This window comes from Ranitomeya imitator, chromosome 5 (assembly GCF_032444005.1).
Source record: "Ranitomeya imitator isolate aRanImi1 chromosome 5, aRanImi1.pri, whole genome shotgun sequence".
Lineage (NCBI taxonomy): Eukaryota > Metazoa > Chordata > Amphibia > Anura > Dendrobatidae > Ranitomeya > Ranitomeya imitator.
In genome coordinates, this window is record NC_091286.1 from 108,639,489 (window position 1) to 108,660,120 (window position 20,632).

Consider the following 20,632-nt stretch of genomic DNA (forward strand, 5'->3'; position numbering starts at 1 on the left):
CCTCCTGACCTACCACCATGGCAGCAGCCCTCACTTGGCCCGGGGACAGCACCTAGAAGTGGGTTCGTGGTTTGGTGATGGAAAAACAAAAACGGCAACAGCCCATCTTCCACAGGCTGCTCCGTTCTCAGTTCTATGCTGCTGACAGAGCATCACCTGTTCCGTTGCCCGGAAGAAGGCCATCCATGGCTACAATATGCAAATGAGGGCTTCTTCCCAGCAACCCCAGGGTTCAGTCTCCCACCGAAACCCCACCCACCCATTACTTTATTCTGTTGTTGAACCCAATTAAGAAAGCCCCAGCAAGCTGGAGCATGCAAAAATTGCCACAAAACTCAGTTTTGCTCCTCTCCACGGAAATCTTTAGTAAAAGGCGAAAGATTTTTACGTTCTGAAGAGAAGCCAGAGTATACTGGGCAAAGGCCTCCTCCTGACCTACCACCATGGCAGCAGCCCTCACTTGGCCCGGGGAGAGCACCTAGAAGTGGGTTCGTGGTTTGGTGATGGAAAAACAAAAACGGCAACAGCCCATCTTCCACAGGATGCTCCGTTCTCAGTTCTATGCTGCTGACAGAGCATCACCTGTTCCGTTGCCCGGAAGAAGGCCATCCATGGCTACAATATGCAAATGAGGGCCTTTTCCCAGGAACCCCAGGGTTCAGTCTCCCACCGAAACCCCACCCACCCATTCCTTTATTCTGTTGTTGAACCCAATTAAGAAAGCCCCAGCAAGCTGGAGCATGCAAAAATTGCCACAAAACTCAGTTTTGCTCCTCTCCACGGAAATCTTTAGTAAAAGGCGAAAGATTTTTACATTCTGAAGAGAAGCCAGAGTATACTGTGCAAAGGCCTCCTCCTGACCTACCACCATGGCAGCAGCCCTCACTTGGCCCGGGGACAGCACCTAGAAGTGGGTTCGTGGTTTGGTGATGGAAAAACAAAAACGGCAACAGCCCATCTTCCACAGGCTGCTCCGTTCTCAGTTCTATGCTGCTGACAGAGCATCACCTGTTCCGTTGCCCGGAAGAAGGCCATCCATGGCTACAATATGCAAATGAGGGCCTCTTCCCAGCAACCCCAGGGTTCAGTCTCCCACCGAAACCCCACCCACCCATTACTTTATTCTGTTGTTGAACCCAATTAAGGAAGCCCCAGCAAGCTGGAGCATGCAAAAATTGCCACAAAACTCAGTTTTGCTCCTCTCCACGGAAATCTTTAGTAAAAGGCGAAAGATTTTTACATTCTGAAGAGAAGCCAGAATATACTGGGCAAAGGCCTCCTCCTGACCTACCACCATGGCAGCAGCCCTCACTTGGCCCGGGGAGAGCACCTAGAAGTGGGTTCGTGGTTTGGTGATGGAAAAACAAAAACGGCAACAGCCCATCTTCCACAGGATGCTCCGTTCTCAGTTCTATGCTGCTGACAGAGCATCACCTGTTCCGTTGCCCGGAAGAAGGCCATCCATGGCTACAATATGCAAATGAGGGCCTTTTCCCAGGAACCCCAGGGTTCAGTCTCCCACCGAAACCCCACCCACCCATTCCTTTATTCTGTTGTTGAACCCAATTAAGAAAGCCCCAGCAAGCTGGAGCATGCAAGAATTGCCACAAAACTCAGTTTTGCTCCTCTCCACGGAAATCTTTAGTAAAAGGCGAAAGATTTTTACGTTCTGAAGAGAAGCCAGAATATACTGGGCAAGGGCCTCCTCCTGACCTACCACCATGGCAGCAGCCCTCACTTGGCCCGGGGAGAGCACCTAGAAGTGGGTTCGTGGTTTGGTGATGGAAAAACAAAAACGGCAACAGCCCATCTTCCACAGGATGCTCCGTTCTCAGTTCTATGCTGCTGACAGAGCATCACCTGTTCCGTTGCCCGGAAGAAGGCCATCCATGGCTACAATATGCAAATGAGGGCCTTTTCCCAGGAACCCCAGGGTTCAGTCTCCCACCGAAACCCCACCCACCCATTCCTTTATTCTGTTGTTGAACCCAATTAAGAAAGCCCCAGCAAGCTGGAGCATGCAAAAATTGCCACAAAACTCAGTTTTGCTCCTCTCCACGGAAATCTTTAGTAAAAGGCGAAAGATTTTTACATTCTGAAGAGAAGCCAGAGTATACTGTGCAAAGGCCTCCTCCTGACCTACCACCATGGCAGCAGCCCTCACTTGGCCCGGGGAGAGCACCTAGAAGTGGGTTCGTGGTTTGGTGATGGAAAAAAAAAAACGGCAACAGCCCATCTTCCATAGGATGCTCCGTTCTCAGTTCTATGCTGCTGACAGAGCATCACCTGTTCCGTTGCCCGGAAGAAGGCCATCTATGGCTACAATATGCAAATGAGGGCCTTTTCCCAGGAACCCCAGGGTTCAGTCTCCCACCGAAACCCCACCCACCCATTCCTTTATTCTGTTGTTGAACCCAATTAAGAAAGCCCCAGCAAGCTGGAGCATGCAAAAATTGCCACAAAACTCAGTTTTGCTCCTCTCCACGGAAATCTTTAGTAAAAGGCGAAAGATTTTTACATTCTGAAGAGAAGCCAGAGTATACTGTGCAAAGGCCTCCTCCTGACCTACCACCATGGCAGCAGCCCTCACTTGGCCCGGGGAGAGCACCTAGAAGTGGGTTCGTGGTTTGATGATGGAAAAACAAAAACGGCAACAGCCCATCTTCCACAGGCTGCTCCGTTCTCAGTTCTATGCTGCTGACAGAGCATCACCTGTTCCGTTGCCCGGAAGAAGGCCATCCATGGCTACAATATGCAAATGAGGGCCTCTTCCCAGCAACCCCAGGGTTCAGTCTCCCACCGAAACCCCACCCACCCATTACTTTATTCTGTTGTTGAACCCAATTAAGGAAGCCCCAGCAAGCTGGAGCATGCAAAAATTGCCACAAAACTCAGTTTTGCTCCTCTCCACGGAAATCTTTAGTAAAAGGCGAAAGATTTTTACGTTCTGAAGAGAAGCCAGAGTATACTGGGCAAAGGCCTCCTCCTGACCTACCACCATGGCAGCAGCCCTCACTTGGCCCGGGGACAGCACCTAGAAGTGGGTTCGTGGTTTGGTGATGGAAAAACAAAAACGGCAACAGCCCATCTTCCACAGGATGCTCCGTTCTCAGTTCTATGCTGCTGACAGAGCATCACCTGTTCCGTTGCCCGGAAGAAGGCCATCCATGGCTACAATATGCAAATGAGGGCCTTTTCCCAGGAACCCCAGGGTTCAGTCTCCCACCGAAACCCCACCCACCCATTCCTTTATTCTGTTGTTGAACCCAATTAAGAAAGCCCCAGCAAGCTGGAGCATGCAAAAATTGCCACAAAACTCAGTTTTGCTCCTCTCCACGGAAATCTTTAGTAAAAGGCGAAAGATTTTTACGTTCTGAAGAGAAGCCAGAATATACTGGGCAAGGGCCTCCTCCTGACCTACCACCATGGCAGCAGCCCTCACTTGGCCCGGGGACAGCACCTAGAAGTGGGTTCGTGGTTTGGTGATGGAAAAACAAAAACGGCAACAGCCCATCTTCCACAGGCTGCTCCGTTCTCAGTTCTATGCTGCTGACAGAGCATCACCTGTTCCGTTGCTCGGAAGAAGGCCATCCATGGCTACAATATGCAAATGAGGGCCTCTTCCCAGCAACCCCAGGGTTCAGTCTCCCACCGAAACCCCACCCACCCATTACTTTATTCTGTTGTTGAACCCAATTAAGGAAGCCCCAGCAAGCTGGAGCATGCAAAAATTGCCACAAAACTCAGTTTTGCTCCTCTCCACGGAAATCTTTAGTAAAAGGCGAAAGATTTTTACGTTCTGAAGAGAAGCCAGAGTATATTGGGCAAAAGCCTCCTCCTGACCTACCACCATGGCAGCAGCCCTCACTTGGCCCGGGGAGAGCACCTAGAAGTGGGTTCGTGGTTTGGTGATGGAAAAACAAAAACGGCAACAGCCCATCTTCCACAGGATGCTCCGTTCTCAGTTCTATGCTGCTGACAGAGCATCACCTGTTCCGTTGCCCGGAAGAAGGCCATCCATGGCTACAATATGCAAATGAGGGCCTTTTCCCAGGAACCCCAGGGTTCAGTCTCCCACCGAAACCCCACCCACCCACCCATTCCTTTATTCTGTTGTTGAACCCAATTAAGAAAGCCCCAGCAAGCTGGAGCATGCAAAAATTGCCACAAAACTCAGTTTTGCTCCTCTCCACGGAAATCTTTAGTAAAAGGCGAAAGATTTTTACGTTCTGAAGAGAAGCCAGAATATACTGGGCAAGGGCCTCCTCCTGACCTACCACCATGGCAGCAGCCCTCACTTGGCCCGGGGACAGCACCTAGAAGTGGGTTCGTGGTTTGGTGATGGAAAAACAAAAACGGCAACAGCCCATCTTCCACAGGCTGCTCCGTTCTCAGTTCGATGCTGCTGACAGAGCATCACCTGTTCCGTTGCCCGGAAGAAGGCCATCCATGGCTACAATATGCAAATGAGGGCCTCTTCCCCGCAACCCCAGGGTTCAGTCTCCCACCGAAACCCCACCCACCCATTACTTTATTCTGTTGTTGAACCCAATTAACGAAGCCCCAGCAAGCTGGAGCATGCAAAAATTGCCACAAAACTCAGTTTTGCTCCTCTCCACGGAAATCTTTAGTAAAAGGCGAAAGATTTTTACGTTCTGAAGAGAAGCCTGAGTATACAGAGCAAGGGCCTCCTCCTGACCTACCACCATGGCAGCAGCCCTCACTTGGCCCGGGGAGAGCAACTAGAAGTGGGTTCGTGGTTTGGTGATGGAAAAACAAAAACGGCAACAGCCCATCTTCCATAGGCTGCTTCGTTCTCAGTTCTATGCTGCTGACAGAGCATCACCTGTTCCATTGCCCGGAAGAAGGCCATCCATGGCTACAATATGCAAATGAGGGCCTCTTCCCCGCAACCCCAGGGTTCAGTCTCCCAACGAAACCCCACCCACCCATTACTTTATTCTGTTGTTGAACCCAATTAAGGAAGCCCCAGCAAGCTGGAGCATGCAAAAATTGCCACAAAACTCAGTTTTGCTCCTCTCCACGGAAATCTTTAGTAAAAGGCGAAAGATTTTTACGTTCTGAAGAGAATCCAGAGTATACTGGGCAAGGGCCTCCTCCTGACCTACCACCATGGCAGCAGCCCTCACTTGGCCCGGGGAGAGCACCTAGAAGTGGGTTCGTGGTTTGGTGATGGAAAAACAAAAACGGCAACAGCCCATCTTCCACAGGCTGCTCCGTTCTCAGTTCTATGCTGCTGACAGAGCATCACCTGTTCCGTTGCCCGGAAGAAGGCCATCCATGGCTACAATATGCAAATGAGGGCCTTTTCCCAGGAACCCCAGGGTTCAGTCTCCCACCGAAACCCCACCCACCCATTCCTTTATTCTGTTGTTGAACCCAATTAAGAAAGCCCCAGCAAGCTGGAGCATGCAAAAATTGCCACAAAACTCAGTTTTGCTCCTCTCCACGGAAATCTTTAGTAAAAGGCGAAAGATTTTTACATTCTGAAGAGAAGCCAGAGTATACTGTGCAAAGGCCTCCTCCTGACCTACCACCATGGCAGCAGCCCTCACTTGGCCAGGGGAGAGCACCTAGAAGTGGGTTCGTGGTTTGGTGATGGAAAAAAAAAAACGGCAACAGCCCATCTTCCATAGGATGCTCCGTTCTCAGTTCTATGCTGCTGACAGAGCATCACCTGTTCCGTTGCCCGGAAGAAGGCCATCTATGGCTACAATATGCAAATGAGGGCCTTTTCCCAGGAACCCCAGGGTTCAGTCTCCCACCGAAACCCCACCCACCCATTCCTTTATTCTGTTGTTGAACCCAATTAAGAAAGCCCCAGCAAGCTGGAGCATGCAAAAATTGCCACAAAACTCAGTTTTGCTCCTCTCCACGGAAATCTTTAGTAAAAGGCGAAAGATTTTTACATTCTGAAGAGAAGCCAGAGTATACTGTGCAAAGGCCTCCTCCTGACCTACCACCATGGCAGCAGCCCTCACTTGGCCCGGGGAGAGCACCTAGAAGTGGGTTCGTGGTTTGGTGATGGAAAAACAAAAACGGCAACAGCCCATCTTCCACAGGCTGCTCCGTTCTCAGTTCTATGCTGCTGACAGAGCATCACCTGTTCCGTTGCCCGGAAGAAGGCCATCCATGGCTACAATATGCAAATGAGGGCCTCTTCCCAGCAACCCCAGGGTTCAGTCTCCCACCGAAACCCCACCCACCCATTACTTTATTCTGTTGTTGAACCCAATTAAGGAAGCCCCAGCAAGCTGGAGCATGCAAAAATTGCCACAAAACTCAGTTTTGCTCCTCTCCACGGAAATCTTTAGTAAAAGGCGAAAGATTTTTACGTTCTGAAGAGAAGCCAGAGTATACTGGGCAAAGGCCTCCTCCTGACCTACCACCATGGCAGCAGCCCTCACTTGGCCCGGGGAGAGCACCTAGAAGTGGGTTCGTGGTTTGGTGATGGAAAAACAAAAACGGCAACAGCCCATCTTCCACAGGATGCTCCGTTCTCAGTTCTATGCTGCTGACAGAGCATCACCTGTTCCGTTGCCCGGAAGAAGGCCATCCATGGCTACAATATGCAAATGAGGGCCTTTTCCCAGGAACCCCAGGGTTCAGTCTCCCACCGAAACCCCACCCACCCATTCCTTTATTCTGTTGTTGAACCCAATTAAGAAAGCCCCAGCAAGCTGGAGCATGCAAAAATTGCCACAAAACTCAGTTTTGCTCCTCTCCACGGAAATCTTTAGTAAAAGGCGAAAGATTTTTACGTTCTGAAGAGAAGCCAGAATATACTGGGCAAGGGCCTCCTCCTGACCTACCACCATGGCAGCAGCCCTCACTTGGCCCGGGGACAGCACCTAGAAGTGGGTTCGTGGTTTGGTGATGGAAAAACAAAAACGGCAACAGCCCATCTTCCACAGGCTGCTCCGTTCTCAGTTCTATGCTGCTGACAGAGCATCACCTGTTCCGTTGCCCGGAAGAAGGCCATCCATGGCTACAATATGCAAATGAGGGCCTCTTCCCAGCAACCCCAGGGTTCAGTCTCCCACCGAAACCCCACCCACCCATTACTTTATTCTGTTGTTGAACCCAATTAAGGAAGCCCCAGCAAGCTGGAGCATGCAAAAATTGCCACAAAACTCAGTTTTGCTCCTCTCCACGGAAATCTTTAGTAAAAGGCGAAAGATTTTTACGTTCTGAAGAGAAGCCAGAGTATATTGGGCAAAGGCCTCCTCCTGACCTACCACCATGGCAGCAGCCCTCACTTGGCCCTGGGAGAGCACCTAGAAGTGGGTTCGTGGTTTGGTGATGGAAAAACAAAAACGGCAACAGCCCATCTTCCACAGGATGCTCCGTTCTCAGTTCTATGCTGCTGACAGAGCATCACCTGTTCCGTTGCCCGGAAGAAGGCCATCCATGGCTACAATATGCAAATGAGGGCCTTTTCCCAGGAACCCCAGGGTTCTGTCTCCCACCGAAACCCCACCCACCCATTCCTTTATTCTGTTGTTGAACCCAATTAAGAAAGCCCCAGCAAGCTGGAGCATGCAAAAATTGCCACAAAACTCAGTTTTGCTCCTCTCCACGGAAATCTTTAGTAAAAGGCGAAAGATTTTTACGTTCTGAAGAGAAGCCAGAATATACTGGGCAAGGGCCTCCTCCTGACCTACCACCATGGCAGCAGCCCTCACTTGGCCCGGGGACAGCACCTAGAAGTGGGTTCGTGGTTTGGTGATGGAAAAACAAAAACGGCAACAGCCCATCTTCCACAGGCTGCTCCATTCTCAGTTCGATGCTGCTGACAGAGCATCACCTGTTCCGTTGCCCGGAAGAAGGCCATCCATGGCTACAATATGCAAATGAGGGCCTCTTCCCCGCAACCCCAGGGTTCAGTCTCCCACCGAAACCCCACCCACCCATTACTTTATTCTGTTGTTGAACCCAATTAACGAAGCCCCAGCAAGCTGGAGCATGCAAAAATTGCCACAAAACTCAGTTTTGCTCCTCTCCACGGAAATCTTTAGTAAAAGGCGAAAGATTTTTACGTTCTGAAGAGAAGCCAGAGTATACTGGGCAAGGGCCTCCTCCTGACCTACCACCATGGCAGCAGCCCTCACTTGGCCCGGGGAGAGCACCTAGAAGTGGGTTCGTGGTTTGGTGATGGAAAAACAAAAACGGCAACAGCCCATCTTCCACAGGATGCTCCGTTCTCAGTTCTATGCTGCTGACAGAGCATCACCTGTTCCGTTGCCCGGAAGAAGGCCATCCATGGCTACAATATGCAAATGAGGGCCTTTTCCCAGGAACCCCAGGGTTCAGTCTCCCACCGAAACCCCACCCACCCATTCCTTTATTCTGTTGTTGAACCCAATTAAGAAAGCCCCAGCAAGCTGGAGCATGCAAAAATTGCCACAAAACTCAGTTTTGCTCCTCTCCACGGAAATCTTTAGTAAAAGGCGAAAGATTTTTACATTCTGAAGAGAAGCCAGAGTATACTGTGCAAAGGCCTCCTCCTGACCTACCACCATGGCAGCAGCCCTCACTTGGCCAGGGGAGAGCACCTAGAAGTGGGTTCGTGGTTTGGTGATGGAAAAAAAAAAACGGCAACAGCCCATCTTTCATAGGATGCTCCGTTCTCAGTTCTATGCTGCTGACAGAGCATCACCTGTTCCGTTGCCCGGAAGAAGGCCATCTATGGCTACAATATGCAAATGAGAGCCTTTTCCCAGGAACCCCAGGGTTCAGTCTCCCACCGAAACCCCACCCACCCATTCCTTTATTCTGTTGTTGAACCCAATTAAGAAAGCCCCAGCAAGCTGGAGCATGCAAAAATTGCCACAAAACTCAGTTTTGCTCCTCTCCACGGAAATCTTTAGTAAAAGGCGAAAGATTTTTACATTCTGAAGAGAAGCCAGAATATACTGTGCAAAGGCCTCCTCCTGACCTACCACCATGGCAGCAGCCCTCACTTGGCCCGGGGAGAGCACCTAGAAGTGGGTTCGTGGTTTGGTGATGGAAAAACAAAAACAGCAACAGCCCATCTTCCACAGGATGCTCCGTTCTCAGTTCTATGCTGCTGACAGAGCATCACCTGTTCCGTTGCCAGGAAGAAGGCCATCCATGGCTACAATATGCAAATGAGGGCCTTTTCCCAGGAACCCCAGGGTTCAGTCTCCCACCGAAACCCCACCCACCCATTCCTTTATTCTGTTGTTGAACCCAATTAAGAAAGCCCCAGCAAGCTGGAGCATGCAAAAATTGCCACAAAACTCAGTTTTGCTCCTCTCCACGGAAATCTTTAGTAAAAGGCGAAAGATTTTTACATTCTGAAGAGAAGCCAGAGTATACTGTGCAAAGGCCTCCTCCTGACCTACCACCATGGCAGCAGCCCTCACTTGGCCCGGGGAGAGCACCTAGAAGTGGGTTCGTGGTTTGGTGATGGAAAAACAAAAACGGCAACAGCCCATCTTCCACAGGCTGCTCCGTTCTCAGTTCTATGCTGCTGACAGAGCATCACCTGTTCCGTTGCCCGGAAGAAGGCCATCCATGGCTACAATATGCAAATGAGGGCCTCTTCCCAGCAACCCCAGGGTTCAGTCTCCCACCGAAACCCCACCCACCCATTACTTTATTCTGTTGTTGAACCCAATTAAGGAAGCCCCAGCAAGCTGGAGCATGCAAAAATTGCCACAAAACTCAGTTTTGCTCCTCTCCACGGAAATCTTTAGTAAAAGGCGAAAGATTTTTACGTTCTGAAGAGAAGCTAGAGTATACTGGGCAAAGGCCTCCTCCTGACCTACCACCATGGCAGCAGCCCTCACTTGGCCCGGGGAGAGCACCTAGAAGTGGGTTCGTGGTTTGGTGATGGAAAAACAAAAACGGCAACAGCCCATCTTCCACAGGATGCTCCTTTCTCAGTTCTATGCTGCTGACAGAGCATCACCTGTTCCGTTGCCCAGAAGAAGGCCATCCATGGCTACAATATGCAAATGAGGGCCTTTTCCCAGGAACCCCAGGGTTCAGTCTCCCACCGAAACCCCACCCACCCATTCCTTTATTCTGTTGTTGAACCCAATTAAGAAAGCCCCAGCAAGCTGGAGCATGCAAAAATTGCCACAAAACTCAGTTTTGCTCCTCTCCACGGAAATCTTTAGTAAAAGGCGAAAGATTTTTACGTTCTGAAGAGAAGCCAGAGTATACTGTGCAAAGGCCTCCTCCTGACCTACCACCATGGCAGCAGCCCTCACTTGGCCCGGGGAGAGCACCTAGAAGTGGGTTCGTGGTTTGGTGATGGAAAAACAAAAACGGCAACAGCCCATCTTCCACAGGCTGCTCCGTTCTCAGTTCTATGCTGCTGACAGAGCATCACCTGTTCCGTTGCCCGGAAGAAGGCCATCCATGGCTACAATATGCAAATGAGGGCCTCTTCCCAGCAACCCCAGGGTTCAGTCTCCCACCGAAACCCCACCCACCCATTACTTTATTCTGTTGTTGAACCCAATTAAGGAAGCCCCAGCAAGCTGGAGCATGCAAAAATTGCCACAAAACTCAGTTTTGCTCCTCTCCACGGAAATCTTTAGTAAAAGGCGAAAGATTTTTACGTTCTGAAGAGAAGCCAGAGTATACTGGGCAAAGGCCTCCTCCTGACCTACCACCATGGCAGCAGCCCTCACTTGGCCCGGGGAGAGCACCTAGAAGTGGGTTCGTGGTTTGGTGATGGAAAAACAAAAACGGCAACAGCCCATCTTCCACAGGATGCTCCGTTCTCAGTTCTATGCTGCTGACAGAGCATCACCTGTTCCGTTGCCCGGAAGAAGGCCATCCATGGCTACAATATGCAAATGAGGGCCTTTTCCCAGGAACCCCAGGGTTCAGTCTCCCACCGAAACCCCACCCACCCACCCATTCCTTTATTCTGTTGTTGAACCCAATTAAGAAAGCCCCAGCAAGCTGGAGCATGCAAAAATTGCCACAAAACTCAGTTTTGCTCCTCTCCACGGAAATCTTTAGTAAAAGGCGAAAGATTTTTACATTCTGAAGAGAAGCCAGAGTATACTGTGCAAAGGCCTCCTCCTGACCTACCACCATGGCAGCAGCCCTCACTTGGCCCGGGGAGAGCACCTAGAAGTGGGTTCGTGGTTTGGTGATGGAAAAACAAAAACGGCAACAGCCCATCTTCCACAGGCTGCTCCGTTCTCAGTTCTATGCTGCTGACAGAGCATCACCTGTTCCGTTGCCCGGAAGAAGGCCATCCATGGCTACAATATGCAAATGAGGGCCTCTTCCCAGCAACCCCAGGGTTCAGTCTCCCACCGAAACCCCACCCACCCATTACTTTATTCTGTTGTTGAACCCAATTAAGGAAGCCCCAGCAAGCTGGAGCATGCAAAAATTGCCACAAAACTCAGTTTTGCTCCTCTCCACGGAAATCTTTAGTAAAAGGCGAAAGATTTTTACGTTCTGAAGAGAAGCCAGAGTATACTGGGCAAAGGCCTCCTCCTGACCTACCACCATGGCAGCAGCCCTCACTTGGCCCGGGGAGAGCACCTAGAAGTGGGTTCGTGGTTTGGTGATGGAAAAACAAAAACGGCAACAGCCCATCTTCCACAGGATGCTCCGTTCTCAGTTCTATGCTGCTGACAGAGCATCACCTGTTCCGTTGCCCAGAAGAAGGCCATCCATGGCTACAATATGCAAATGAGGGCCTTTTCCCAGGAACCCCAGGGTTCAGTCTCCCACCGAAACCCCACCCACCCATTCCTTTATTCTGTTGTTGAACCCAATTAAGAAAGCCCCAGCAAGCTGGAGCATGCAAAAATTGCCACAAAACTCAGTTTTGCTCCTCTCCACGGAAATCTTTAGTAAAAGGCGAAAGATTTTTACATTCTGAAGAGAAGCCAGAGTATACTGTGCAAAGGCCTCCTCCTGACCTACCACCATGGCAGCAGCCCTCACTTGGCCCGGGGAGAGCACCTAGAAGTGGGTTCGTTGTTTGGTGATGGAAAAACAAAAACGGCAACAGCCCATCTTCCACAGGCTGCTCCGTTCTCAGTTCTATGCTGCTGACAGAGCATCACCTGTTCCGTTGCCCGGAAGAAGGCCATCCATGGCTACAATATGCAAATGAGGGCCTCTTCCCAGCAACCCCAGGGTTCAGTCTCCCACCGAAACCCCACCCACCCATTACTTTATTCTGTTGTTGAACCCAATTAAGGAAGCCCCAGCAAGCTGGAGCATGCAAAAATTGCCACAAAACTCAGTTTTGCTCCTCTCCACGGAAATCTTTAGTAAAAGGCGAAAGATTTTTACATTCTGAAGAGAAGCCAGAGTATACTGTGCAAAGGCCTCCTCCTGACCTACCACCATGGCAGCAGCCCTCACTTGGCCCGGGGAGAGCACCTAGAAGTGGGTTCGTGGTTTGGTGATGGAAAAACAAAAACGGCAACAGCCCATCTTCCACAGGCTGCTCCGTTCTCAGTTCTATGCTGCTGACAGAGCATCACCTGTTCCGTTGCCCGGAAGAAGGCCATCCATGGCTACAATATGCAAATGAGGGCCTCTTCCCAGCAACCCCAGGGTTCAGTCTCCCACCGAAACCCCACCCACCCATTACTTTATTCTGTTGTTGAACCCAATTAAGGAAGCCCCAGCAAGCTGGAGCATGCAAAAATTGCCACAAAACTCAGTTTTGCTCCTCTCCACGGAAATCTTTAGTAAAAGGCGAAAGATTTTTACGTTCTGAAGAGAAGCCAGAGTATACTGGGCAAAGGCCTCCTCCTGACCTACCACCATGGCAGCAGCCCTCACTTGGCCCGGGGAGAGCACCTAGAAGTGGGTTCGTGGTTTGGTGATGGAAAAACAAAAACGGCAACAGCCCATCTTCCACAGGATGCTCCGTTCTCAGTTCTATGCTGCTGACAGAGCATCACCTGTTCCGTTGCCCGGAAGAAGGCTATCTATGGCTACAATATGCAAATGAGGGCCTTTTCCCAGGAACCCCAGGGTTCAGTCTCCCACCGAAACCCCACCCACCCATTCCTTTATTCTGTTGTTGAACCCAATTAAGAAAGCCCCAGCAAGCTGGAGCATGCAAAAATTGCCACAAAACTCAGTTTTGCTCCTCTCCACGGAAATCTTTAGTAAAAGGCGAAAGATTTTTACATTCTGAAGAGAAGCCAGAGTATACTGTGCAAAGGCCTCCTCCTGACCTACCACCATGGCAGCAGCCCTCACTTGGCCCGGGGAGAGCACCTAGAAGTGGGTTCGTGGTTTGGTGATGGAAAAACAAAAACGGCAACAGCCCATCTTCCACAGGCTGCTCCGTTCTCAGTTCTATGCTGCTGACAGAGCATCACCTGTTCCGTTGCCCGGAAGAAGGCCATCCATGGCTACAATATGCAAATGAGGGCCTCTTCCCAGCAACCCCAGGGTTCAGTCTCCCACCGAAACCCCACCCACCCATTACTTTATTCTGTTGTTGAACCCAATTAAGGAAGCCCCAGCAAGCTGGAGCATGCAAAAATTGCCACAAAACTCAGTTTTGCTCCTCTCCACGGAAATCTTTAGTAAAAGGCGAAAGATTTTTACGTTCTGAAGAGAAGCCAGAATATACTGGGCAAAGGCCTCCTCCTGACCTACCACCATGGCAGCAGCCCTCACTTGGCCCGGGGAGAGCACCTAGAAGTGGGTTCGTGGTTTGGTGATGGAAAAACAAAAACGGCAACAGCCCATCTTCCACAGGATGCTCCGTTCTCAGTTCTATGCTGCTGACAGAGCATCACCTGTTCCGTTGCCCGGAAGAAGGCCATCCATGGCTACAATATGCAAATGAGGGCCTTTTCCCAGGAACCCCAGGGTTCAGTCTCCCACCGAAACCCCACCCACCCATTCCTTTATTCTGTTGTTGAACCCAATTAAGAAAGCCCCAGCAAGCTGGAGCATGCAAAAATTGCCACAAAACTCAGTTTTGCTCCTCTCCACGGAAATCTTTAGTAAAAGGCGAAAGATTTTTACGTTCTGAAGAGAAGCCAGAATATACTGGGCAAGGGCCTCCTCCTGACCTACCACCATGGCAGCAGCCCTCACTTGGTCCGGGGACAGCACCTAGAAGTGGGTTCGTGGTTTGGTGATGGAAAAACAAAAACGGCAACAGCCCATCTTCCACAGGCTGCTCCGTTCTCAGTTCTATGCTGCTGACAGAGCATGACCTGTTCCGTTGCCCGGAAGAAGGCCATCCATGGCTACAATATGCAAATGAGGGCCTCTTCCCCGCAACCCCAGGGTCCAGTCTCCCACCGAAACCCCAAACACCCATTACTTTATTCTATTGTTGAACCCAATTAAGGAAGCCCCAGCAAGTTGGAGCATGCAAAAATTGCCACAAAACTCAGTTTTGCTCCTCTCCATGGAAATCTTTAGTAAAAAGCGAAAGATTTTTACGTTCTGAAGAGAAGCCAGAGTATACTGTGCAAAGGCCTCCTCCTGACCTACCACCATGGCAGCAGCCCTCACTTGGCCCGGGGAGAGCACCTAGAAGTGGGTTCGTGGTTTGGTGATGGAAAAACAAAAACGGCAACAGCCCATCTTCCACAGGCTGCTCCGTTCTCAGTTCTATGCTGCTGACAGAGCATCACCTGTTCCGTTGCCCGGAAGAAGGCCATCCATGGCTACAATATGCAAATGAGGGCCTCTTCCCAGCAACCCCAGGGTTCAGTCTCCCACCGAAACCCCACCCACCCATTACTTTATTCTGTTGTTGAACCCAATTAACGAAGCCCCAGCAAGCTAGAGCATGCAAAAATTGCCTCAAAACTCAGTTTTCCTCCTCTCCACGGAAATCTTTAGTAAAAGGCGAAAGATTTTTACGTTCTGAAGAGAAGCCAGAGTATACTGGGCAAGGGCCTCCTCCTGACCTACCACCATGGCAGCAGCCCTCACTTGGCCCGGGGAGAGCACCTAGAAGTGGGTTCGTGGTATGGTGATGGAAAAACAAAAACAGCAACAGCCCATCGTCCACAGGATGCTCCGTTCTCAGTTCTATGCTGCTGACAGAGCATCACCTGTTCCGTTGCCCGGAAGAAGGCCATCCATGGCTACAATATGCAAATGAGGGCCTTTTCCCAGGAACTCCAGGGTTCCGTCTCCCACCGAAACCCCACCCATCCATTCCTTTATTCTGTTGTTGAACCCAATTAAGAAAGCCTCAGCAAGCTGGAGCATGCAAAAATTGCCACAAAACTCAGTTTTGCTCCTCTCCACGGAAATCTTTAGTAAAAGGCGAAAGATTTTTACGTTCTGAAGAGAAGCCAGAGTATACTGGGCAAGGGCCTCCTCCTGACCTACCACCATGGCAGCAGCCCTCACTTGGCCCGGGGAGAGCACCTAGAAGTGGGTTCGTGGTATGGTGATGGAAAAACAAAAACGGCAACAGCCCATCTTCCACAGGATGCTCCGTTCTCAGTTCTATGCTGCTGACAGAGCATCACCTGTTCCGTTGCCCGGAAGAAGACCATCCATGGCTACAATATGCAAATGAGGGCCTCTTCCCAGCAACCCCAGGGTTCAGTCTCCCACCAAAACCCCACCCACCCATTACTTTATTCTGTTGTTGAACCCAATTAAGGAAGCCCCAGCAAGCTGGAGCATGCAAAAATTGCAACAAAACTCAGTTTTGCTCCTCTCCACGGTAATCTTTAGTAAAAGGCGAAAGATTTTTACGTTCTGAAGAGAAGCCAGAGTATACTGTGCAAAGGCCTCCTCCTGACCTACCACCATGGCAGCAGCCCTCACTTGGCCCGAGAAGAGCACCTAGAAGTGGGTTCGTGGTTTGGTGATGGAAAAACAAAAACGGCAACAGCCCATCTTCCACAGGCTGCTCCGTTCTCAGTTCTATGCTGCTGACAGAGCATCACCTGTTCCGTTGCCCGGAAGAAGGCCATCCATGGCTACAATATGCAAATGAGGGCCTCTTCCCAGCAACCCCAGGGTTCAGTCTCCCACCGAAACCCCACCCACCCATTACTTTATTCTGTTGTTGAACCCAATTAACGAAGCCCCAGCAAGTTAGAGCATGCAAAAATTGCCACAAAACTCAGTTTTGCTCCTCTCCACGGAAATCTTTAGTAAAAGGCGAAAGATTTTTACGTTCCGAAAAAAATCCAGAGTATACTGGGCAAGGGCCTCCTCCTGACCTACCACCATGGCAGCAGCCCTCACTTGGCCCGGGGAGAGCACCTAGAAGTGGGTTCGTGGTTTGGTGATGGAAAAACAAAAACGGCAACAGCCCATCTTCCACAGGTTGCTCCGTTCTCAGTTCTATGCTGCTGACAAAGCATCACCTGTTCCGTTGCCCGGAAGAAGGCCATCCATGGCTACAATATGCAAATGAGGGCCTTTTCCCAGGAACCCCAGGGTTCAGTCTCCCACCGAAACCACACCCATCCATTCCTTTATTCTGTTGTTGAACCCAATTAAGAAAGCCCCAGCAAGCTGGAGCATGCAAAAATTGCCACAAAACTCAGTTTTGCTCCTCTCCACGGGAATCTTTAGTAAAAGGCGAAAGATTTTTACGTTCTGAAGAGAAGCCAGAGTATACTGTGCAAAGGCCTCCTCCTGACCTACCACCATGGCAGCAGCCCTCACTTGGCCCAGGGAGAGCACCTAGAATTGGGTTCGTGGTTTGGTGATGGAAAAACAAAAACGGCAACAGCCCATCTTCCACAGGCTGCTCCGTTCTCAGTTCTATGCTGCTGAAAGAGCATCACCTGTTCCGTTGCCCGGAAGAAGGCCATCCATGGCTACAATATGCAACTGAGGGCCTCTTCCCAGCAACCCCAGGGTTCAGTCTCCCACCGAAACCCCACCCACCCATTACTTTATTCTGTTGTTGAACCCAATTAAGGAAGCCCCAGCAAGCTGGAGCATGCAAAAATTGCCACAAAACTCAGTTTTGCTCCTCTCCACGGAAATCTTTAGTAAAAGGCGAAAGATTTTTACGTTCTGAAGAGAAGCCAGAATATACTGGGCAAGGGCCTCCTCCTGACCTACCACCATGGCAGCAGCCCTCACTTGGCCCGGGGACAGCACCTAGAAGTGGGTTCGTGGTTTGGTGATGGAAAAACAAAAACGGCAACAGCCCATCTTCCACAGGCTGCTCCGTTCTCAGTTCTATGCTGCTGACAGAGCATCACCTGTTCCGTTGCCTGGAAGAAGGCCATCCATGGCTACAATATGCAAATGAGGGCCTCTTCCCCGCAACCCCAGGGTTCAGTCTCCCACCGAAACCCCACCCACCCATTACTTTATTCTGTTGTTGAACCCAATTAACGAAGCCCCAGCAAGCTGGAGCATGCAAAAATTGCCACAAAACTCAGTTTTGCTCCTCTCCAAGGAAATCTTTAGTAAAAGCCGAAAGATTTTTACGTTCTGAAGAGAAACTAGAGTATACTGGGCAAGGGCCTCCTCCTGACCTACCACCATGGCAGCAGCCCTCACTTGGCCCGGGGAGAGCACCTAGAAGTGGGTTCGTGGTACGGTGATGGAAAAACAAAAACGGCAACAGCCCATCTTCCACAGGATGCTCCGTTCTCAGTTTTATGCTGCTGACAGAGCATCACCTGTTCCGTTGCCCGGAAGAAGACCATCCATGGCTACAATATGCAAATGAGGGCCTCTTCCCAGCAACCCCAGGGTTCAGTCTCCCACCAAAACCCCACCCACCCATTACTTTATTCTATTGTTGAACCCAATTAAGGAAGCCCCAACAAGCTGGAGCATGCAAAAATTGCAACAAAACTCAGTTTTGCTCCTCTCCACGGAAATCTTTAGTAAAAGGCGAAAGATTTTTACGTTCTGAAGAGAAGCCAGAGTATACTGTGCAAAGGCCTCCTCCTGACCTACCACCATGGCAGCAGCCCTCACTTGGCCCGGGGAGAGCACCTAGAAGTGGGTTCGTGGTTTGGTGATGGAAAAACAAAAACGGCAACAGCCCATCTTCCACAGGCTGCTCCGTTCTCAGTTCTATGCTGCTGACAGAGCATCACCTGTTCCGTTGCCCGGAAGAAGGCCATCCATGGCTACAATATGCAAATGAGGGCCTTTTCCCCGCAACCCCAGGGTTCAGTCTCCCACCAAAACCCCACCCACCCATTACTTTATTCTGTTGTTGAACCCAATTAACGAAGCCCCAGCAAGCTGGAGCATGCAAAAATTGCCACAAAACTCAGTTTTCCTCCTCTCCACGGAAATCTTTAGTAAAAGGCGAAAGATTTTTACGTTCTGAAAAGAAGCCAGAGTATACTGGGCAAGGGCCTCCTCCTGACCTACCACCATGGCAGCAGCCCTCACTTGGCCCGGGGAGAGCACCTAGAAGTGGGTTCGTGGTATGGTGATGGAAAAACAAAAACGGCAACAGCCCATCTTCCACAGGATGCTCCGTTCTCAGTTCTATGCTGCTGACAGAGCATCACCTGTTCCGTTGCCCGGAAGAAGGCCATCCATGGCTACAATATGCAAATGAGGGCCTCTTCACCGGAAACCCCAGGGTTCAGTCTCCCACCGAAACCCCACCCACCCATTACTTTATTCTGTTGTTGAACCCAATTAAGGAAGCCCCAGCAAGTTGAAGCATGCAAAAATTGCCACAAAACTCAGTTTTGCTCCTCTCCACGGAAATCTTTAGTAAAAGGCGAAAGATTTTTACGTTCTGAAGAGAAGCCAGAGTATACTGGGCAAATGCCTCCTCCTGACCTACCACCATGGCAGCAGCCCTCACTTGGCCCGGGGACAGCACCTAGAAGTGGGTTCGTGGTTTGGTGATGGAAAAACAAAAACGGCAACAGCCCATCTTCCACAGGCTGCTCCGTTCTCAGTTCTATGCTGCTGACAGAGCATCACCTGTTCCGTTGCCCGGAAGAAGGCCATCCATGGCTACAATATGCAAATGAGGGCCTCTTCCCAGCAACCCCAGGGTTCAGTCTCCCACCGAAACCCCACCCACCCATTCCTTTATTCTGTTGTTGAACCCAATTAAGGAAGCCCCAGCAAGCTGGAGCATGCAAAAATTGCCACAAAACTCAGTTTTGCTCCTCTCCACAGAAATCTTTAGTAAAAGGCGAAAGAATTTTAAGTTCTGAAGAGAAGCTAGAATATACTGGGCAAGTGCCTCCTCCTGACCTACCACCATGGCAGCAGCCCTCACTTGGCCCGGGGAGAGCACTTAGAAGTGGGTTCGTGGTTTGGTGATGGAAAAACAAAAACGGCAACAGCCCATCTTCCACAGGCTGCTCCGTTCTCAGTTCTATGCTGCTGACAGAACATCACCTGTTCCGTTGCCCGGAAGAAGGCCATCCATGGCTACAATATGCAAATGAGGGCCTTTTCCCCGCAACCCCAGGGTTCAGTCTCCCACCAAAACCCCACCCACCCATTACTTTATTCTGTTGTTGAACCCAATTAACGAAGCCCCAGCAAGCTGGAGCATGCAAAAATTGCCACAAAACTCAGTTTTCCTCCTCTCCACGGAAATCTTTAGTAAAAGGCGAAAGATTTTTACGTTCTGAAAAGAAGCTAGAGTATACTGGGCAAGGGCCTCCTCCTGACCTACCACCATGGCAGCAGCCCTCACTTGGCCCGGGGAGAGCACCTAGAAGTGGGTTCGTGGTATGGTGATGGAAAAACAAAAACGGCAACAGCCCATCTTCCACAGGATGCTCCGTTCTCAGTTCTATGCTGCTGACAGAGCATCACCTGTTCCGTTGCCCGGAAGAAGGCCATCCATGGCTACAATATGCAAATGAGGGCCTCTTCACCGGAAACCCCAGGGTTCAGTCTCCCACCGAAACCCCACCCACCCATTACTTTATTCTGTTGTTGAACCCAATTAAGGAAGCCCCAGCAAGTTGAAGCATGCAAAAATTGCCACAAAACTCAGTTTTGCTCCTCTCCACGGAAATCTTTAGTAAAAGGCGAAAGATTTTTACGTTCTGAAGAGAAGCCAGAGTATACTGGGCAAATGCCTCCTCCTGACCTACCACCATGGCAGCAGCCCTCACTTGGCCCGGGGACAGCACCTAGAAGTGGGTTCGTGGTTTGGTGATGGAAAAACAAAAACGGCAACAGCCCATCTTCCACAGGCTGCTCCGTTCTCAGTTCTATGCTGCTGACAGAGCATCACCTGTTCCGTTGCCCGGAAGAAGGCCATCCATGGCTACAATATGCAAATGAGGGCCTCTTCCCCGCAACCCCAGGTTTCAGTCTCCCACCGAAACGCCAAAAACCCATTACTTTATTCTATTGTTGAACCCAATTAAGGAAGCCCCAGCAAGCTGGAGCATGCAAAAATTGCCACAAAACTCAGTTTTGCTCCTCTCCATGGAAATCTTTAGTAAAAGGCGAAAGATTTTTACGTTCTGAAGAGAAGCCAGAGTATACTGTGCAAAGGCCTCCTCCTGACCTACCACCATGGCAGCAGCCCTCACTTGGCCCGGGGAGAGCACCTAGAAGTGGGTTCGTGGTTTGGTGATGGAAAAACAAAAACGGCAACAGCCCATCTTCCACAGGCTGCTCCGTTCTCAGTTCTATGCTGCTGACAGAACATCACCTGTTCCGTTGCCCGGAA

General features: G+C 50.5%; 48 non-coding genes across 48 annotated transcripts; all 48 read right to left on the minus strand.

The window, feature by feature from the left end:
* Nucleotides 1-295: 295 nt before the first annotated feature.
* Nucleotides 296-411, minus strand: LOC138639794 (U5 spliceosomal RNA). The gene has a single exon (XR_011313361.1). It is a non-coding gene; the product is annotated as a U5 spliceosomal RNA (small nuclear RNA).
* A 310-nt stretch (nucleotides 412-721) lies between these two features.
* On the minus strand, nucleotides 722-837 carry LOC138640165 (U5 spliceosomal RNA). The gene has a single exon (XR_011313675.1). It is a non-coding gene; the product is annotated as a U5 spliceosomal RNA (small nuclear RNA).
* Nucleotides 838-1,147: 310 nt separating this feature from the next.
* Nucleotides 1,148-1,263, minus strand: LOC138639395 (U5 spliceosomal RNA). Its single transcript, XR_011312980.1, has one exon. It is a non-coding gene; the product is annotated as a U5 spliceosomal RNA (small nuclear RNA).
* Nucleotides 1,264-1,573: 310 nt separating this feature from the next.
* LOC138639483 (U5 spliceosomal RNA) lies at nucleotides 1,574-1,689 on the minus strand. Its single transcript, XR_011313066.1, has one exon. It is a non-coding gene; the product is annotated as a U5 spliceosomal RNA (small nuclear RNA).
* Nucleotides 1,690-1,999: 310 nt separating this feature from the next.
* On the minus strand, nucleotides 2,000-2,115 carry LOC138640166 (U5 spliceosomal RNA). Its single transcript, XR_011313676.1, has one exon. It is a non-coding gene; the product is annotated as a U5 spliceosomal RNA (small nuclear RNA).
* Nucleotides 2,116-2,425: 310 nt separating this feature from the next.
* On the minus strand, nucleotides 2,426-2,541 carry LOC138640167 (U5 spliceosomal RNA). Its single transcript, XR_011313677.1, has one exon. It is a non-coding gene; the product is annotated as a U5 spliceosomal RNA (small nuclear RNA).
* A 310-nt stretch (nucleotides 2,542-2,851) lies between these two features.
* On the minus strand, nucleotides 2,852-2,967 carry LOC138639806 (U5 spliceosomal RNA). The gene has a single exon (XR_011313366.1). It is a non-coding gene; the product is annotated as a U5 spliceosomal RNA (small nuclear RNA).
* A 310-nt stretch (nucleotides 2,968-3,277) lies between these two features.
* LOC138639075 (U5 spliceosomal RNA) lies at nucleotides 3,278-3,393 on the minus strand. Its single transcript, XR_011312674.1, has one exon. It is a non-coding gene; the product is annotated as a U5 spliceosomal RNA (small nuclear RNA).
* A 310-nt stretch (nucleotides 3,394-3,703) lies between these two features.
* LOC138639818 (U5 spliceosomal RNA) lies at nucleotides 3,704-3,819 on the minus strand. Its single transcript, XR_011313367.1, has one exon. It is a non-coding gene; the product is annotated as a U5 spliceosomal RNA (small nuclear RNA).
* Nucleotides 3,820-4,133: 314 nt separating this feature from the next.
* On the minus strand, nucleotides 4,134-4,249 carry LOC138639076 (U5 spliceosomal RNA). Its single transcript, XR_011312675.1, has one exon. It is a non-coding gene; the product is annotated as a U5 spliceosomal RNA (small nuclear RNA).
* Nucleotides 4,250-4,559: 310 nt separating this feature from the next.
* LOC138640029 (U5 spliceosomal RNA) lies at nucleotides 4,560-4,675 on the minus strand. Its single transcript, XR_011313551.1, has one exon. It is a non-coding gene; the product is annotated as a U5 spliceosomal RNA (small nuclear RNA).
* A 310-nt stretch (nucleotides 4,676-4,985) lies between these two features.
* LOC138639261 (U5 spliceosomal RNA) lies at nucleotides 4,986-5,101 on the minus strand. The gene has a single exon (XR_011312852.1). It is a non-coding gene; the product is annotated as a U5 spliceosomal RNA (small nuclear RNA).
* Nucleotides 5,102-5,411: 310 nt separating this feature from the next.
* On the minus strand, nucleotides 5,412-5,527 carry LOC138640169 (U5 spliceosomal RNA). Its single transcript, XR_011313678.1, has one exon. It is a non-coding gene; the product is annotated as a U5 spliceosomal RNA (small nuclear RNA).
* Nucleotides 5,528-5,837: 310 nt separating this feature from the next.
* LOC138640170 (U5 spliceosomal RNA) lies at nucleotides 5,838-5,953 on the minus strand. The gene has a single exon (XR_011313679.1). It is a non-coding gene; the product is annotated as a U5 spliceosomal RNA (small nuclear RNA).
* A 310-nt stretch (nucleotides 5,954-6,263) lies between these two features.
* LOC138639830 (U5 spliceosomal RNA) lies at nucleotides 6,264-6,379 on the minus strand. Its single transcript, XR_011313368.1, has one exon. It is a non-coding gene; the product is annotated as a U5 spliceosomal RNA (small nuclear RNA).
* Nucleotides 6,380-6,689: 310 nt separating this feature from the next.
* LOC138639077 (U5 spliceosomal RNA) lies at nucleotides 6,690-6,805 on the minus strand. The gene has a single exon (XR_011312676.1). It is a non-coding gene; the product is annotated as a U5 spliceosomal RNA (small nuclear RNA).
* Nucleotides 6,806-7,115: 310 nt separating this feature from the next.
* LOC138639842 (U5 spliceosomal RNA) lies at nucleotides 7,116-7,231 on the minus strand. Its single transcript, XR_011313371.1, has one exon. It is a non-coding gene; the product is annotated as a U5 spliceosomal RNA (small nuclear RNA).
* Nucleotides 7,232-7,541: 310 nt separating this feature from the next.
* LOC138639078 (U5 spliceosomal RNA) lies at nucleotides 7,542-7,657 on the minus strand. Its single transcript, XR_011312677.1, has one exon. It is a non-coding gene; the product is annotated as a U5 spliceosomal RNA (small nuclear RNA).
* A 310-nt stretch (nucleotides 7,658-7,967) lies between these two features.
* On the minus strand, nucleotides 7,968-8,083 carry LOC138639854 (U5 spliceosomal RNA). Its single transcript, XR_011313382.1, has one exon. It is a non-coding gene; the product is annotated as a U5 spliceosomal RNA (small nuclear RNA).
* A 310-nt stretch (nucleotides 8,084-8,393) lies between these two features.
* Nucleotides 8,394-8,509, minus strand: LOC138640171 (U5 spliceosomal RNA). The gene has a single exon (XR_011313680.1). It is a non-coding gene; the product is annotated as a U5 spliceosomal RNA (small nuclear RNA).
* Nucleotides 8,510-8,819: 310 nt separating this feature from the next.
* LOC138639396 (U5 spliceosomal RNA) lies at nucleotides 8,820-8,935 on the minus strand. The gene has a single exon (XR_011312981.1). It is a non-coding gene; the product is annotated as a U5 spliceosomal RNA (small nuclear RNA).
* Nucleotides 8,936-9,245: 310 nt separating this feature from the next.
* On the minus strand, nucleotides 9,246-9,361 carry LOC138640172 (U5 spliceosomal RNA). The gene has a single exon (XR_011313681.1). It is a non-coding gene; the product is annotated as a U5 spliceosomal RNA (small nuclear RNA).
* A 310-nt stretch (nucleotides 9,362-9,671) lies between these two features.
* Nucleotides 9,672-9,787, minus strand: LOC138639001 (U5 spliceosomal RNA). The gene has a single exon (XR_011312604.1). It is a non-coding gene; the product is annotated as a U5 spliceosomal RNA (small nuclear RNA).
* A 310-nt stretch (nucleotides 9,788-10,097) lies between these two features.
* Nucleotides 10,098-10,213, minus strand: LOC138639865 (U5 spliceosomal RNA). The gene has a single exon (XR_011313393.1). It is a non-coding gene; the product is annotated as a U5 spliceosomal RNA (small nuclear RNA).
* Nucleotides 10,214-10,523: 310 nt separating this feature from the next.
* LOC138639867 (U5 spliceosomal RNA) lies at nucleotides 10,524-10,639 on the minus strand. The gene has a single exon (XR_011313395.1). It is a non-coding gene; the product is annotated as a U5 spliceosomal RNA (small nuclear RNA).
* A 314-nt stretch (nucleotides 10,640-10,953) lies between these two features.
* On the minus strand, nucleotides 10,954-11,069 carry LOC138640173 (U5 spliceosomal RNA). Its single transcript, XR_011313682.1, has one exon. It is a non-coding gene; the product is annotated as a U5 spliceosomal RNA (small nuclear RNA).
* A 310-nt stretch (nucleotides 11,070-11,379) lies between these two features.
* On the minus strand, nucleotides 11,380-11,495 carry LOC138639868 (U5 spliceosomal RNA). Its single transcript, XR_011313396.1, has one exon. It is a non-coding gene; the product is annotated as a U5 spliceosomal RNA (small nuclear RNA).
* A 310-nt stretch (nucleotides 11,496-11,805) lies between these two features.
* Nucleotides 11,806-11,921, minus strand: LOC138640174 (U5 spliceosomal RNA). The gene has a single exon (XR_011313683.1). It is a non-coding gene; the product is annotated as a U5 spliceosomal RNA (small nuclear RNA).
* Nucleotides 11,922-12,231: 310 nt separating this feature from the next.
* Nucleotides 12,232-12,347, minus strand: LOC138640175 (U5 spliceosomal RNA). The gene has a single exon (XR_011313684.1). It is a non-coding gene; the product is annotated as a U5 spliceosomal RNA (small nuclear RNA).
* A 310-nt stretch (nucleotides 12,348-12,657) lies between these two features.
* On the minus strand, nucleotides 12,658-12,773 carry LOC138639869 (U5 spliceosomal RNA). Its single transcript, XR_011313397.1, has one exon. It is a non-coding gene; the product is annotated as a U5 spliceosomal RNA (small nuclear RNA).
* Nucleotides 12,774-13,083: 310 nt separating this feature from the next.
* LOC138640176 (U5 spliceosomal RNA) lies at nucleotides 13,084-13,199 on the minus strand. Its single transcript, XR_011313685.1, has one exon. It is a non-coding gene; the product is annotated as a U5 spliceosomal RNA (small nuclear RNA).
* Nucleotides 13,200-13,509: 310 nt separating this feature from the next.
* Nucleotides 13,510-13,625, minus strand: LOC138639080 (U5 spliceosomal RNA). Its single transcript, XR_011312679.1, has one exon. It is a non-coding gene; the product is annotated as a U5 spliceosomal RNA (small nuclear RNA).
* Nucleotides 13,626-13,935: 310 nt separating this feature from the next.
* LOC138639081 (U5 spliceosomal RNA) lies at nucleotides 13,936-14,051 on the minus strand. Its single transcript, XR_011312680.1, has one exon. It is a non-coding gene; the product is annotated as a U5 spliceosomal RNA (small nuclear RNA).
* A 310-nt stretch (nucleotides 14,052-14,361) lies between these two features.
* On the minus strand, nucleotides 14,362-14,477 carry LOC138639609 (U5 spliceosomal RNA). Its single transcript, XR_011313185.1, has one exon. It is a non-coding gene; the product is annotated as a U5 spliceosomal RNA (small nuclear RNA).
* Nucleotides 14,478-14,787: 310 nt separating this feature from the next.
* Nucleotides 14,788-14,903, minus strand: LOC138639449 (U5 spliceosomal RNA). The gene has a single exon (XR_011313034.1). It is a non-coding gene; the product is annotated as a U5 spliceosomal RNA (small nuclear RNA).
* A 310-nt stretch (nucleotides 14,904-15,213) lies between these two features.
* On the minus strand, nucleotides 15,214-15,329 carry LOC138639269 (U5 spliceosomal RNA). The gene has a single exon (XR_011312859.1). It is a non-coding gene; the product is annotated as a U5 spliceosomal RNA (small nuclear RNA).
* A 310-nt stretch (nucleotides 15,330-15,639) lies between these two features.
* Nucleotides 15,640-15,755, minus strand: LOC138639313 (U5 spliceosomal RNA). The gene has a single exon (XR_011312901.1). It is a non-coding gene; the product is annotated as a U5 spliceosomal RNA (small nuclear RNA).
* A 310-nt stretch (nucleotides 15,756-16,065) lies between these two features.
* LOC138639730 (U5 spliceosomal RNA) lies at nucleotides 16,066-16,181 on the minus strand. Its single transcript, XR_011313299.1, has one exon. It is a non-coding gene; the product is annotated as a U5 spliceosomal RNA (small nuclear RNA).
* A 310-nt stretch (nucleotides 16,182-16,491) lies between these two features.
* On the minus strand, nucleotides 16,492-16,607 carry LOC138639400 (U5 spliceosomal RNA). Its single transcript, XR_011312985.1, has one exon. It is a non-coding gene; the product is annotated as a U5 spliceosomal RNA (small nuclear RNA).
* A 310-nt stretch (nucleotides 16,608-16,917) lies between these two features.
* On the minus strand, nucleotides 16,918-17,033 carry LOC138639082 (U5 spliceosomal RNA). The gene has a single exon (XR_011312681.1). It is a non-coding gene; the product is annotated as a U5 spliceosomal RNA (small nuclear RNA).
* Nucleotides 17,034-17,343: 310 nt separating this feature from the next.
* On the minus strand, nucleotides 17,344-17,459 carry LOC138639769 (U5 spliceosomal RNA). The gene has a single exon (XR_011313337.1). It is a non-coding gene; the product is annotated as a U5 spliceosomal RNA (small nuclear RNA).
* A 310-nt stretch (nucleotides 17,460-17,769) lies between these two features.
* LOC138639056 (U5 spliceosomal RNA) lies at nucleotides 17,770-17,885 on the minus strand. Its single transcript, XR_011312656.1, has one exon. It is a non-coding gene; the product is annotated as a U5 spliceosomal RNA (small nuclear RNA).
* A 310-nt stretch (nucleotides 17,886-18,195) lies between these two features.
* Nucleotides 18,196-18,311, minus strand: LOC138639516 (U5 spliceosomal RNA). The gene has a single exon (XR_011313097.1). It is a non-coding gene; the product is annotated as a U5 spliceosomal RNA (small nuclear RNA).
* A 311-nt stretch (nucleotides 18,312-18,622) lies between these two features.
* Nucleotides 18,623-18,738, minus strand: LOC138640021 (U5 spliceosomal RNA). Its single transcript, XR_011313543.1, has one exon. It is a non-coding gene; the product is annotated as a U5 spliceosomal RNA (small nuclear RNA).
* A 310-nt stretch (nucleotides 18,739-19,048) lies between these two features.
* LOC138639775 (U5 spliceosomal RNA) lies at nucleotides 19,049-19,164 on the minus strand. Its single transcript, XR_011313343.1, has one exon. It is a non-coding gene; the product is annotated as a U5 spliceosomal RNA (small nuclear RNA).
* A 310-nt stretch (nucleotides 19,165-19,474) lies between these two features.
* Nucleotides 19,475-19,590, minus strand: LOC138639647 (U5 spliceosomal RNA). Its single transcript, XR_011313221.1, has one exon. It is a non-coding gene; the product is annotated as a U5 spliceosomal RNA (small nuclear RNA).
* A 311-nt stretch (nucleotides 19,591-19,901) lies between these two features.
* LOC138640022 (U5 spliceosomal RNA) lies at nucleotides 19,902-20,017 on the minus strand. The gene has a single exon (XR_011313544.1). It is a non-coding gene; the product is annotated as a U5 spliceosomal RNA (small nuclear RNA).
* A 310-nt stretch (nucleotides 20,018-20,327) lies between these two features.
* LOC138639320 (U5 spliceosomal RNA) lies at nucleotides 20,328-20,443 on the minus strand. Its single transcript, XR_011312908.1, has one exon. It is a non-coding gene; the product is annotated as a U5 spliceosomal RNA (small nuclear RNA).
* Between the last annotated feature and the right edge of the window lie 189 nt (nucleotides 20,444-20,632).